This window comes from Tupaia chinensis, unplaced genomic scaffold (genome assembly GCF_000334495.1).
Source record: "Tupaia chinensis unplaced genomic scaffold, TupChi_1.0 Scaffold143985_1, whole genome shotgun sequence".
NCBI lineage: Eukaryota > Metazoa > Chordata > Mammalia > Scandentia > Tupaiidae > Tupaia > Tupaia belangeri.
This window is the reverse complement of record NW_006203836.1, coordinates 54,848-67,614: the sequence shown is the minus strand read 5'-3', so window position 1 is coordinate 67,614 and position 12,767 is coordinate 54,848. Positions and strand designations below refer to the sequence as shown.

The following is a 12,767-nucleotide window of genomic DNA, read 5'->3' as shown; positions in this document are numbered from 1 at the left end:
GGGAGGAGGCGGGGTGCCCCCCCAGGGGGGCGGGAGCCGTGAGAGCCGACTGAGGGTGGGCTGGGCACGTGGTCTCCGAGCCGTGGTGCAGGCCTGTCCCGCTGCTGGTGGCCGGGCGCTCGGTCCCTGGTCCTCGGTCGGGAGCACGTGGCGTGGGCCCTGCAGCCAGTGGCGTCTGCACCAGTTGAGTTATGGGGTGGCAGCGTGAGTCTCGGGGTGCTCCAGAGATCCGTTGGTGTTAAACACGCATGCAGCTGCCTCTGTGGTTACGGCCGTGATGGTGTGGGGGAACGGTCCTCCTTGCTGGGACCTGGGCGACGCGGGCACTGGGGCTGGGCCTTCCCGTGCTGCAGGGAGCTCACTCTGACTCTCCTTCCCCAGCAGCAGCCGCAGCAGCTTCGCCGGTGCACGTCGAGGCCACCCCGTCAATGCGCTGCCAATGGTGAGTCTCGGCGTCCCCTCTGCTTTGTTTTCAGATTTTGACAAAGTAAACGTGTTTCCAAACTAAGTTAATACCTTTTCTAAATATGTAATTTACATGTGTGAAATAATTTATGAACATCTTGTTAAAAAGTCACCATTCTTTGAAGATACTGATTTTTGTAGTGTTAATATCCTTTCAGCTGTGCTTTCCAGGATGAAAGTATTCTTAGAGTGACGGTCTTGTATTTTGCCAAATGAACTATATTCGTGAACAGAATTTTCTAGTGGAAGACAATTGCACAGTGTCAGTAATAGCTCGATCATGTGTTCACCATTTTACTTAGGACAGACTGTGTTTACACTTGAACTTTATCCTGGTGTTTCTAGTTAGTGGCCAGTTGGACTGCAGCTCTACCTGTCTTTAGTTAATGGGTAATTCGGAGAGCCATTCTGACCTATTTAGAACATTCTCCAGAATCATTTCATCACGTATGTGCGTGTCAGCTGTGCATACAGCAGAGGTGCTGGACTTGGGGGGCTGGGATAGGCTTCGTCTTCTAGTCTTCTGAATATGCTGAGAGTCTCTGACAGCTTCTGGCAGGCACTCTTACAGAAATTAGGGGGTGAAATTGGTTCAAGTTGCTAACGCTTATCCTATCTGTAAGCTAAGTAATTTCATCACTGTTAAATAGAATTCAGAATGATTTTTTCCTTCAAAATGCAATTTCTTACCAAAATAGTATTGCCGTGTATGTGGGGGAATTAGTAAATAGCAGAATTAATTTTTATGTTTTCAGAGGAATTATTTAAAACAATAACTTATTAAAAATAATTTTCTATACTGTGCTACCAAACATTTTAATTATTTACTTATTCAAAGTTTAATTGTAAATGTTAAATTTGAGCAGAGGTATCTATCAGTCTGAAATAAAAATGACTAAAATTTAACAAGAACCAGAGTAAGCAGGTGCGGAGTCTGCCAAGATGCTCCTAGAAGGTGATTCGTTTTCAGGACGGGCTTGTCCGTGTGCTGAGAGGTGAACTCGCTCTGTTTCTGAATTCTCACTGGGAGGAGGATGGGCCCCTCTGCCTTCTCCTCCCCCGTTCCCTCTCTCTTGCTAAGGGGAGGCTGGAGAGATTACCACCCCCAGCTTTTCTCCGAGCAGAGGGTGGCATGGTCCCATTAGTTTGTGACGCGCTCTGAGCTCCCCAGGTCACTGACTGACTCTAGCTGTCCTCAGATCTGTCCCCGGAGCACGTGGTTTCAGCAGGTCCAGGTGAGCAGCGCCAGGGGAAGCCAGCCCAGCCCTGCCCCTTTTGTGGGGATCCATACCCTGAGCTTTCCTGAGTGCCGGAGCCCTGCTGTGTGCGGCCTGTTGCCCTCCTCCCTCTCCTGGTGACCCCGACGGTTGGCCAGCCTGCGGGTGTCCACGGGGCAGGGGTGCAGGGTGGCACTGCCACCGCGCCTGCCCCTCGGTGCCCAGCCTGCAGTGCGTTCCCGTGCCACTCAGAAGACTGGGTCTGGTTCTGCTTGCTACAGTTTATAAACCGAACTCGACATTGATCATCTCCAGCGTTTTCCAAGTCTGCTGAAAATCTCTGAATCCTTTTTGAAGTCATGGTCACAGAAATTCCAGTTTATGGTTAGAGCGGGTGTGGGATAAACAGAGCCATTCGTGCCGTCTGGCTGGGCACCAAAGCCACCTCTGCGCCTCTGAGCAGGGTGCCCGCGCACTCTCCGGGACCCTCGCTGCCGTCGCGCTGCAGTGAGACCTGTGCTGTAGGTGGCCGTGGCCCTGTCTCCCCTCCGTGGGGACCACCCCTCCCCATCACTGGAGGGACTGTCACCTTCCTTGTGCCCTCGGCCCTCCCTCAAGAGACACTGACCCTCTCGTTGCGGCTGACGTGGCCCCGATGGGCGCAGCTCTTCTGCAGCTGTGTCCTGCCGCCCCTCTGCCTCTCATACGCACTGTGGGTGCACGGGCCAGCAGGCATGCACGGCTATTTCGACTTTTCACTGTGAAAAATTTCAGGCAGATGCTGGAGAGATTAGCACAATGACCTTTCACCGAGCTGCCGTAGTCACCAAGTGGTTTTTAACCACCATGTCCCCATCTTCCCCCACCGGAAGTTACCAACATACGGTTTTACTAATGAGTGTGTCGTATTTCTATCGATGCAGGCTATTAAGATACATAACCACGATGGAATGCTCATTCTTTAAAGCATAACCTCTTTAGTCTTAGCAAATAATTTAAATATACTTGAAAAACTCTGAAAAACGGTAAGGAAGGTTTTTGGAGCATGCAGTGAGCCATGTTACTATACTCACATTGTTGTGTAACAGGGTGCTGTAAATTTTTTTTTTTTAATCTTGCAAAACTGAAACCATATACCTATAAAGAATTTAGTTCCACCAGCTCCTAGCCACAAACCTTTCACTTTCTTTTTTCCTTTTTTCTTTTAAATAATTTGCCAGAGGGCATGCACATTTGCCAGAGAAAAAGGGAAAAAGAGAAAATGCCTTCCCCTGGAATGGCCAGGGCACCAGCTCTTCCCCAGCTCCCAGGCTGGTTGGGGGCACGTATGCACAGCTGGGGCCGAGCCTCGAAGCCGCCAGCAGCCCCGCGGGAGCTGGCCGCCTTCGCTGCAGGCCGTGGCCGGAGCAGAGCCCTGCCTGGCTGCCGCCTGCCTGCCCGCCGGGCAGCGCGGGCTCGGCTCTGGGCCCTCAGCCCTCTGCGCGGGCGTCTGGGGCCACGGCCGGCAAGCACTTCTCCCTGGCAGCCTCTGACCTCGCTCCTTCATATCGGGGTCCCGCGCGGTTGTGTGCTCGCACGTGTTCATCCGGCCGCCTGTGGGTGGACTGAGGGCCACTGCACCTCCGGGCTCCGGCGAGCGTGCACTGCGGTCGCGGTGTGCAGAGTTGGCTCGGAGGTCCGGTTCTCGGTTCTTGTCCCACTGGAGTTTCCATAGACACAGCGTGTGGCGATGCATGTGCGTGTTTGTTTTGAGGAGCTTCCATGCTGTTTTCCCTAGTGGCTGTACCATTTTACTTTCCCAGAAACCGCGTAGCAGGGTTCGGATTTCTCCAGGGCCTGGAAAACATTAGTTACTTCGCTTGTTTGAAGGTGGCCATCCCCGCTGTGGACGTGAGGTGCTGCTGCAGCGTCTCCCTGCCATCGGCTGTTGGGGTTTTCCTCGTGTGCTCGTGGGTGTGTTTTCTGGACTCACGACAGTTCGTAGTTGGGGTAGTGGCTGTGCACAGCTCCCTCTTCTTCCTGTTTATTTTCCCCTCCTGCTTGTCCCATAAACTTTCCGTGGTCTGTATTTTGGTCTTGCGTGCCTTGCAATGCAACGTTCCTCTTTGCCTTTTGTTTGCTGCAAGCCGGTAGAGGGAGCTAGAGTCGGCTCACTCCCCTCCCCAGGCACTGGGTGGGGGGCCCAGGGTTTCCCAGGAGGAGGCACACGGGGCTCCTCTCTGTCCCTGGCAGCGCGGCAGCGACCGTCGGGGCCCGAGCGTGTGTAGGAGTGTAGTTCCAGGGAGGTCAAACGGCCGCATCGGGAATTCCCTGCGAAGAGCGCCTTCCGCCATGACACACCTGGTCCCCGTGAGCAGCCGGCCCGGGAGGCACGCTGACGCGCAACGCCCTCCTCGCTGCCAGTCTTCCCAGTGCTGAGTTGCCCCCCAGGGTCCTGGAGAGCTTGCGGCTTTAGGGGTTCCCTGTATTTCATTGCAGCGTCATGTATGTCTTCATTGGTGGCCCGCTGTCTCGGGGAAAGGAGCCTCCCAGGGTTACTCCTGAGTCTTCGGAGTGGTCCTGTACGACTTGTTCGCTTGGCGATCTCTGGCATAACAGGGTGTCCCCAAGCTCATCTCGCGCTTGCCCCGCTCCGTCCTCTGATGAGTCATGTTCTGTTTTCCAGTAGCAGTGACTCGAGCCAGTCTAGTGCCGGGGGTTCACCACTCCGAGGGAGCAGCGCGTACCGCGGCAGTTCCCATGCAGTGCAGGGCTGTCTCCAAAACTTAGTCTTCCATGCCAGTGTTCTCTGTCTTTCCTCCTGCTGACGTATCTCTTTTCTGAACAGTATGTACATAAACGTGTTTCTTTTAGATGCTCATAGTGTATATGAGATTACATGCGAATATATATTAATATGGAAGTAAAGGCTATACTTGAAATATATAAATATGTGTAAGTATATAAGATAGATATTACGCATATAGATTGACTGTTCCTTATCCAAGATTGATCCAAAATTCAAAACTCTGAGCACTAATGTGGCTTCACAAGTGGAAAATTACACACCTGACTTCATACATGGGTCACATGCAAAGTACTGTGACACACAAATATAAAACCGCCTCTGCTGTGTGCGCGTATGAGATGTAATCAGCCTCCTCTGTAGATCCGGGCCCATCTCCAGGCTGCCTCCTCGTGTTCAGAGAGTCTAGAATTTAGAAAACCCTTGACAGCTCAGGTCCCAGTGTCTTGGATAAGGGATGTCCAACCTATAATATATGTGTGTGTGAAATACGGATTATAATACATTATATATCCACCTGTAAAATAAATACGCACACATATGTACATATGTATATATGTATATTTATGTATGTACACACACACACACACACACAGAGCCGTGTGCTTGCCAGAGAGAGCGAGCGAGCCAGAGACAATGCGAGTGAGAAGTCGCCCCCGTGGCGATGGCCACGCCATGCTCCCTTCTCCTCCATTCCCCTCCTGGCGTTAGTTCCTGTGGGTCTGGGCCTCAGACTGAGGTCGGACTCCCAAGTGGGAGTCCAGCGATGTAACTGCTACACCATCTGCTGACCAGTGTATTATATTTTTAAAATTATTAAAAATAAATCCACTTGTGTGATTTTCCCCCTCCTCCCGACCAACTTGATAAATAATTTAGGCCCATTTGTTTTATTCTTAGTATTTATGATATAACATTTTTTACTAAATTTTATTTTATAATTATGTGAAACTTTTGTTCTAGTTCAAAGTGAGATACATTCTCACTTTCCTCTCTTATAGGTAACTAGGTTTAAAAAGTGAAAAATATTTATGACTTGTCTTGCAAATACACGTACGTATCGAAATTTCTAGAGATGGGGCAGCAGAGGCTCTGGCCCACGGTGTGCCACGCATCCCCGGTGGGTTTGGGCGAGGCCGAGCATCACAGGTGCTCTGAGTCCGTTTGCAGGGTCCCTGCTGGTAGGCGTCCTGGCTCTGGGGTACGACCCTCCAGCGGGGGTGGGGGCACTGCTTTCCCCTTCCCGGCCGACGTGCAGGGAGGCCACCTCTGACTCGCCTTTAATGCGACAGATGAGAAGCAGCATCTCACCGGTTGTTAGCGTGCCTCTCTGTGTGTCCTTCGATCCTTAGTTTCCAGAAAAGTCTCTTAGCTTTATCCGTCATTCTCCACCCTTCCATTTCTTCTCATTCTGATTGTGCGGTCACCTCACGGCATACAGAAATGAATGTGGTTTATAAGTAAACGTTTCCTAAGACTAGAGCGAGGACCTCTGTCGCTTAGTGGTTGGCTGGGTCATTTATAGGGAGCCGGCTCTCACGCTGCCGGGGCTCCAAGGCTGGCCCTCGGAGCCTGAAGAACATGCCGGGTGCACAGTTAGAATAAATGAATAGAATAATACCAGCAATTGTCTTGGGTTATCAGGCCCTTAATTATAACCATTTTATTCAAAATGTGAATTCCAGTAGTTCTGAAAGGTGAACCCAGGTGGTTCCCCAGGGGGGACGAGGGTGGTGGGAGTGAGAGGATGCCACCTCTGAGCGGCCCAGTCCCAGTGGCAGGGCGGGAAGCTGGGCCGTGGTGAGCAGCTCCCCTTGTGTGGGCACAGTTCTGCTTTGGGAGGCTGGGCCTCAGCACCCCTCTCTGAGCGCGCCCGTGGCTGGGTCCTGTGGCTGGACCTGCCCCGCTGATAAGGGCCACAAGTAAGTTCTGGCCTGTCAGACCGAGGATAAAACCCCGCAGGGCTGGGACCGTGCCAGGCAGGATGGTGCCTGCGGAGGAGCCAGGGGTCTGATCTGCTTTGCCAGCTAGTTCTTCGGTGTGGCATCTGTAAATTAATTTGACATTCATTGTAGGAAGGTTGATTGGCATTGTGTTTTGTTTTCTGTTGTTATGCGATTTACTTTTTTTTTTTTTTTTTGAGAGGTTTTTGCTATAGGGCGCACACGCTCGCCAGAAAAACAGAGAGACAGAAAATGAGAAATCACCCCCCAGGGGGATGGCCATGCCGCCATCCCTCTCCTCCATCTCCTCTCGGGATCTTGGGCACACACGCACACGCGCCTGGTGTGAGTTTAAACCACCTAGTCTGGGACTCGAACTGCGGTCGACTACATGGGAGTCCAGCGACACAGCCGTTACGCCAACTGCTGGTGATTTATTCAGTGTGAGGGATGAATGACATTGCTATATAGACAGCACTGTGTGAAGGGTGGCTTTTGTTGAGAATTTATGCCTCTCCGACTCGTCTGTCTCCAGTAAGCAAGCACATGTACCCTATGGTAAAAACATAAAATAAAATAAAATAAAATAGAATCGTCACTTAAAGACGGAAAATAAATAACACACACACACACACACACTTTTTTGGGGGGGAGATGATTTTTGCCATAGGGTACGTGAGCTTGCCAGAGACACAGAGACAGAAAGTGAGAAATCACCCCCCAGGGGGGATGGTCATGCCACAATCCCTTCTCCTCCATTCTCCTCTTAGGATTTTGGGCACACATGCACATGTGCCCCTGCGTGAATTTTACGCTGCTGGGTCTGGGACCCAAACCTTGGTCAACTACATGGGAGTCCAGCAACATAACCATTACGCCATCTGCTGTTCCCCAAGACTGACTTTTTAAAAAATGATATCCTTTAAAAAATATTTATGATAAAATGAAAGAAAATAAAGACTAACTCGGTATTATTTCTTCTAAGACAAATTTCTGGTTTTAGTTTTTTGTGATATCAAAATTTACATTATTTTTTTTAAATTTGAAAACTGTTTAGATAGTTCATCAGTGACATTTTTCTGCGTGTTCACTGAGCTCTGAACTGTTTAGGAGTGAAAAAGACGTAGAAACGAGAAGTGAATAGACGAGTGAGAAGATAAAACATACCCAAGTAATAATTAGAGTATTTCAAAGTACTGTAGCAGAGACTGTGAGGCTCATTTGTACGGCATCGACGTGGCAGGGAAGAACACGCAGGGTACACTCAGGTTCAGGTACGGTTAGTGGAGGTGGAATCCCTGGGCTTGCTTATTTTGAGCAAGTATTTGAAAAATCCTGTTAGAAGAAATGATTAGGTTCTCTTCCCACTCTTATAATTTATTAATAATTTACTAATTTTCATTTATGAGGTATGGCTAGGACACATTTAGTGTTTTGGGTTTTTTTTCCCAGAGGAAAACTGACATAATTTTTATGTTAGAGTTATTTGCCTGATTGGAAAAAGTATTTTAGAAATTCTGTATTGGACCGAGCGGTGATGTGGTCCCGGAGAAGGTGGCTGGATCTCACATGGCCGACCCTGCTGCTGGGATCCTGGACTCCGTGACAGGAGAACACGCTGGATGTGAGTGCCTGCTCCCCAAGTCCCTGCAAGGAGAGATGGAGGAGAAGAAGGGGCGACATCACCATCCCGCAGAGGCTGCTGCTTCTACCCCATGGAAGCCACACGACACGAGCAAATTAAGACATAACGCTTAGGGGAGTGGTAATAATGTCGTAATGAATGTTTAGGTAGAAAGCAGGAGCTCACTATTCCAGGATTTCGTGGTTCTTTTGCAGTTTTGAGAAACAAGTTTAGTACTATTAAAGTACAGTGCCGTAATCCAGCGTTACGGGTAACTGCTACAGACACCAAATCACTTTTTACTCTGTCCATCACTTTTAGGGAAGCTTTTCTGATAGCCTGGATTTTAAAGGTGTATGTCAGATTAAATTGTGTGCCACTGGGGATAAGAGAAAAATAGAATTAAAAAGTAAATAAAACAGACTTGCTGGAGGGCTTGAGTGCTTGCCTCAAACACCCGGACAGAAAACAGGACCGCGGAGAGAAAACAGGAAAGCGCTCTTCCCGGGAGGGTGCCGCCGCTCAGCCCCTTCTCCTCTCCCCTCCTGGGGCACCTGCACACGCACCTGGCGTGGTTCTCAGCCCAGGTCCAGGATTGAACTGCACAGTCCATGTGGGATCTAGCGGCCCTGTGACAAATAGAATACGAATATTAAAATATAACTTGTAATTGCAAGATGTTAGTTTTTAACCATTAATTGATCATTTCATTGTATATTGGCATTTTCTTTCTAATCCTGAAATCAGCACTTCTAACTTAATCAAGCAGTTACTGCTGCTGTTAGTACTTTTGCTCTAGGGTGCGTGTGCTAGTTGGGGCTGGGCGGGTGGGAAGTCACCCCCAGGCCACGCCATAACCCTTCTCTTCGACTATTGGGATTTTGGGGACGTGTGCACACGTGGCCCTTGTGATTTCCAGGCTGTCAGGGTGGACTCCGCACAGTCGGCTGCAGGGGGTCCCTTAACCACCGTCCCCCGGCCAGCCCAAGCAGTTGCCACAAGTATTTAGACAGTTAGTACGTGAAGTTAGTTCATGTTTCAAGAGCTTGATCATTTTCTAGTGACCGAAAGTAAGATTTGGACATTTTAGGTATTTTTATTTCTTCATGTTTCTCCGTGTGTTACAATAATAAGATAACCTCACCTGCTCTCGGGACGGAACCTTCCAGAGCCCACGTGCTGGCACCGTGCTCAGCCCTGCGCTGTCTGTGCCCTGGGTGCTTAGCGTCGAGTGGAGGTGGCTTCGGCCCGTTGAGAAGGCTGTGGTCTATGCAGCCGGGTGGTCGGGAGGAGTCGCAGTGTGTCGGTGTCACGTGGAGGGGTGGTCAGGGAGCCTTCCTGTCTCATCACCAGTCTGGCACGGCGCCTTCCTGGAGGGAGTGTTTCACCTTGTTCATTCACCCTGGGATTTACAGGGCCTGGTTCACGTGTGTAGTATTGGCTAAAGACGATAGTGTTCATAGGATCTTAACAGTTTTTGTTTCATTTTTAATGTCTTGATGTTTACGTATCTCTGAAAACGGGAAGTCTTCGTAGTAGGTGGAGAGAAATTACAGCCCCGGATGCAGACGGAGCTTTGGCCCAGCCGTGGTGGTGCACATGACTAGGATGTCCTGTGCAGGCCAGAACCACCTGGGGGGCCCTGCTGGGAGTCCCAGTCCAACCTGAAGTCTGGTGGCATTCGGGCGTAGTCCCAGCAACTTCGGGGGGATTGAGACAGAAGCTTTCTGAGCTCGAGGCTGGCCTGGACAACAAAACAAGACCCTGTTTTAAAGCAGCAGGTTGAATACCGGCAGGTGGCGTGGTGGTTAAGGTGTGGGACATCCATGTGCTGACTGTGGTTTGTGTCCCACACCCAGTGACTAGAAGCTCTTGCCGGCTGCGTATGTGTGTGTGCCCCAAATCCTGAGAGCAGAATGGAGGGAAGCAATTATGGCGTGGTCATCCCCCAGGGGAGGATTCCTCTCTTTCTCTCTGGTGAGTGCATGTGCCCCATAGCAGAAATCTCTCTCACAGAAACACACACATGCAGACGTAGCATGTGGTAGCACGTGTTCTGGTCCAGCTGGGGCGCCCAGGCAGCAGCACCAGAGCAGCGAGACTCCGTCTGGAAAGAGGGACAGGTCCTAAAGTATGTGTCTGCGTGATTTTTTTTTCTTAAGCTTTCTTTTTTTGGTTCTGTTTTTGATTTTTGGTTATGGGGTATATGCACTTGCTGGAGAGAAAGAAAATGAGTGAGATTAGTCCCCCCTGGGGACGACCACACCACATTCCCTTCTCTACCCTCCTCGGGGTTTTGGGCATGCACGTATGTGCTCCTGGCATGTTTCTGAACCACTGGGGTCCGGACTCCAACCAGTCAGTTGGCCATGTGGGATCCAGTCGCCTTAACCTCCACACACCACTGGCCCGAAGCGTGATTTCTTGTTTGACACTAAGTGTGTGCTCACTTAATCAGCTTAATAGGGCTGAAAACTGCAGTCCCAAGATTAAGTGGGGAATATGCTCAGTGCAAATGAACATTGCTTTGGAGACTTCTGTCTCAGGGACACAAGGTTATCAGCCACTTTAAGATTAGCTTACAATAAATTTTTCTCCCGTCAAAGTTAACTTTGCCGTTGTTTCTGGCAGCCACACGTTTTCTTAGTGATTCTGATGTGGTGTTAGTACCACCCAGGTGAACTGCTCAGAGGACTGAGTGATAACCTTTCCAGATCATTTGCATTAAAACAAACTTTAAAAAGCAGGGTTTTTTGTTCTTTGCTCGAGGGCATGTGTGCTCACTGGAGAGAGACGGAGAGACAGAGAGAAAGCGAGAAAGCAGGAGCGCCAGCACCCCTCCCCGTGGAGCTTGACGAGGAGCAGGCCTCTTCTCTGCCGCTTCCTCCTTCGGGCGTCAGGCCTCCCACGCCTTTCGAGCCGCCGGGTCCCAGGGTCCCAGACTTGACCCTGGCGGTTAGCCAGTCACGTGAGATCAAGCCTCCTTAGCCGCTCGCCCACCACGCCACGCTGGCCAGCAGGTGTTTACGGGGTGTTTTCTTACAGCTTTACACCGTTGAGAGCTATTCTCAGTAGGGCTTCTGATAGATTCTTGAATCTAGAGGCATATTTATTGGTTCTCAAATCCCTAAAGTTTTAAGTCTGCCAGTTAACAACCTTGACATCAATATAAGCAAAAAGTCAAAAAATACAAAGTACCATATGTGTCGGTCTTTAAACTCAAAACTAGTCGTCAGATCTGTGAAAACCTGGCAGAGTACCTCTCACCAGGCAGGCAGTTACGTGTAGGGCAGTACAGTTAGAAAACCAGCGTCTCTTGAGGTTTCAGAGCATATTGTTTGCTACCAATAGATGCTTCTTTTTTTCTTCTTTTTTTTCATTATAGACATTTTAAACTTAGGGGTATTCTTTCATTTTTTGTTTCTGTAAGTCACCGACAAATTTTTTTCCTCTCAGCTTGCCTGGTTCATAGAATGAGAAGCCAGGTTCTGTTCCGACAGCTAACCAGAGAACAATTATGCACAGAGAGAGACACTCGTGAACACAGAAGGCTATCACAAGCGTAATTATTGTCTCTTTACATATCGAAACTATGTAGTTGTTTATTCAGTTTTTGGAGTCATTTTATTCTTTGTTCAGTTAGGGACACCCCTGAGGTGGTTTATCTACTAAAGTAAATCCTAGCCCATACCTCTGTAGTACCTTCTGGATTTACTTGGGCAGTCTGTCTGCCGAAAGGTGAAAAGTCCTTTTCAGGTCGTAATTGGTTACTCACTACTAGCCTAGTTTATAGTTCAGATAATGCGTCTTCTAAGGCCGGCATGTCCTAAAATCCCTTCTAGCAGTTACAGTTATAAAGCACTTGTCTGCAGACGGAGATTTGTGTAGAAAGTAATAAAAAAAGTTAAATAACCCTTTAAAAAAAAAGATTGGTTTGGGGCAGGCCCCGGCGTGGTGGTAACAGCATGACTCTCCGCAGGGCTGGCCCACGTGGGGACGTCTTGGGTTTGCAGCAGAGACCTCCCTGAGAGCATCCGCCTTCGATCTGCTCCGGAGCCCGTGCTGGCTGGGCCGGGGCGGACTCTGGCGTCAGGGCCTGGCGGAGGTGCTGGCCCCCTGTCTCTGTCTCTGTCTCTGTCACTCATGGAAGAGAGAAGTAGATCAATTTTGTGTGCTTGTATCCTTTTTTAGCGTAAACATTGTCTTCATTCGTATTTCTTCTTGGTGTTTCCCATGTTAGCAATTAACCTTCACTGTCAACGAAAACCGTGGTTATTGCTGTTTCCTGACTTCATCTGTAGAGTCACTCAATGTTAAAACTAGAGGAGCCCTTTCAGATGATCTAATCCCGCACCCTCATTTTACAGATGAGGACACTGAGGCCTCGGACTAGCACAGAGGTCTCCTGACTCAGTCCGGGGCTCTTGTCCCCCGCCATGCTGCCCGCTGTGTGTCTCTGTGGACTCGGCAACACGCTTCAGGGTGAGCGCCTCCTCCCGTGGACGCGCGGCTGCCGCGATTCGCTGCCCGCCACCTGCTGCTCGTGTGTCCCGACTCGCGCTTTCCTTCCTTACTCCTGACTACTCTGATCCATTCCTTGTCCAGTCTCTTCTATTTTGTACGCACACGCACATTCCTACATACACATCGATGCGTTGCGGCTGCCTTTCTTGGAGTGAGCACGTGCCGGTCCAGGGCGCCGTGGTCTGCGGGCCTCACACCGCCTCACAGGC

The 12,767-nt window shown here is 49.9% G+C and overlaps 1 protein-coding gene across 3 annotated transcripts in view; it reads left to right on the top strand.

The window, feature by feature from the left end:
- The first annotated feature begins 381 nt into the window (after window positions 1–381).
- LOC102478422 (TBL1X/Y related 1) overlaps window positions 382–12,767 on the top strand; it is a 67,030-nt gene continuing 54,644 nt past the window's right edge. For 2 of the 3 annotated variants that reach the window (XM_027767175.1, XM_006165661.3), the window contains exon 1: window positions 382–442. The gene's annotated coding sequence lies outside the window, so the exon portion shown is untranslated. Of the gene's footprint in view, window positions 443–12,497; window positions 12,517–12,767 lie in introns of those variants that run through there. The other variant, XM_006165662.3, reaches the window with a different exon arrangement.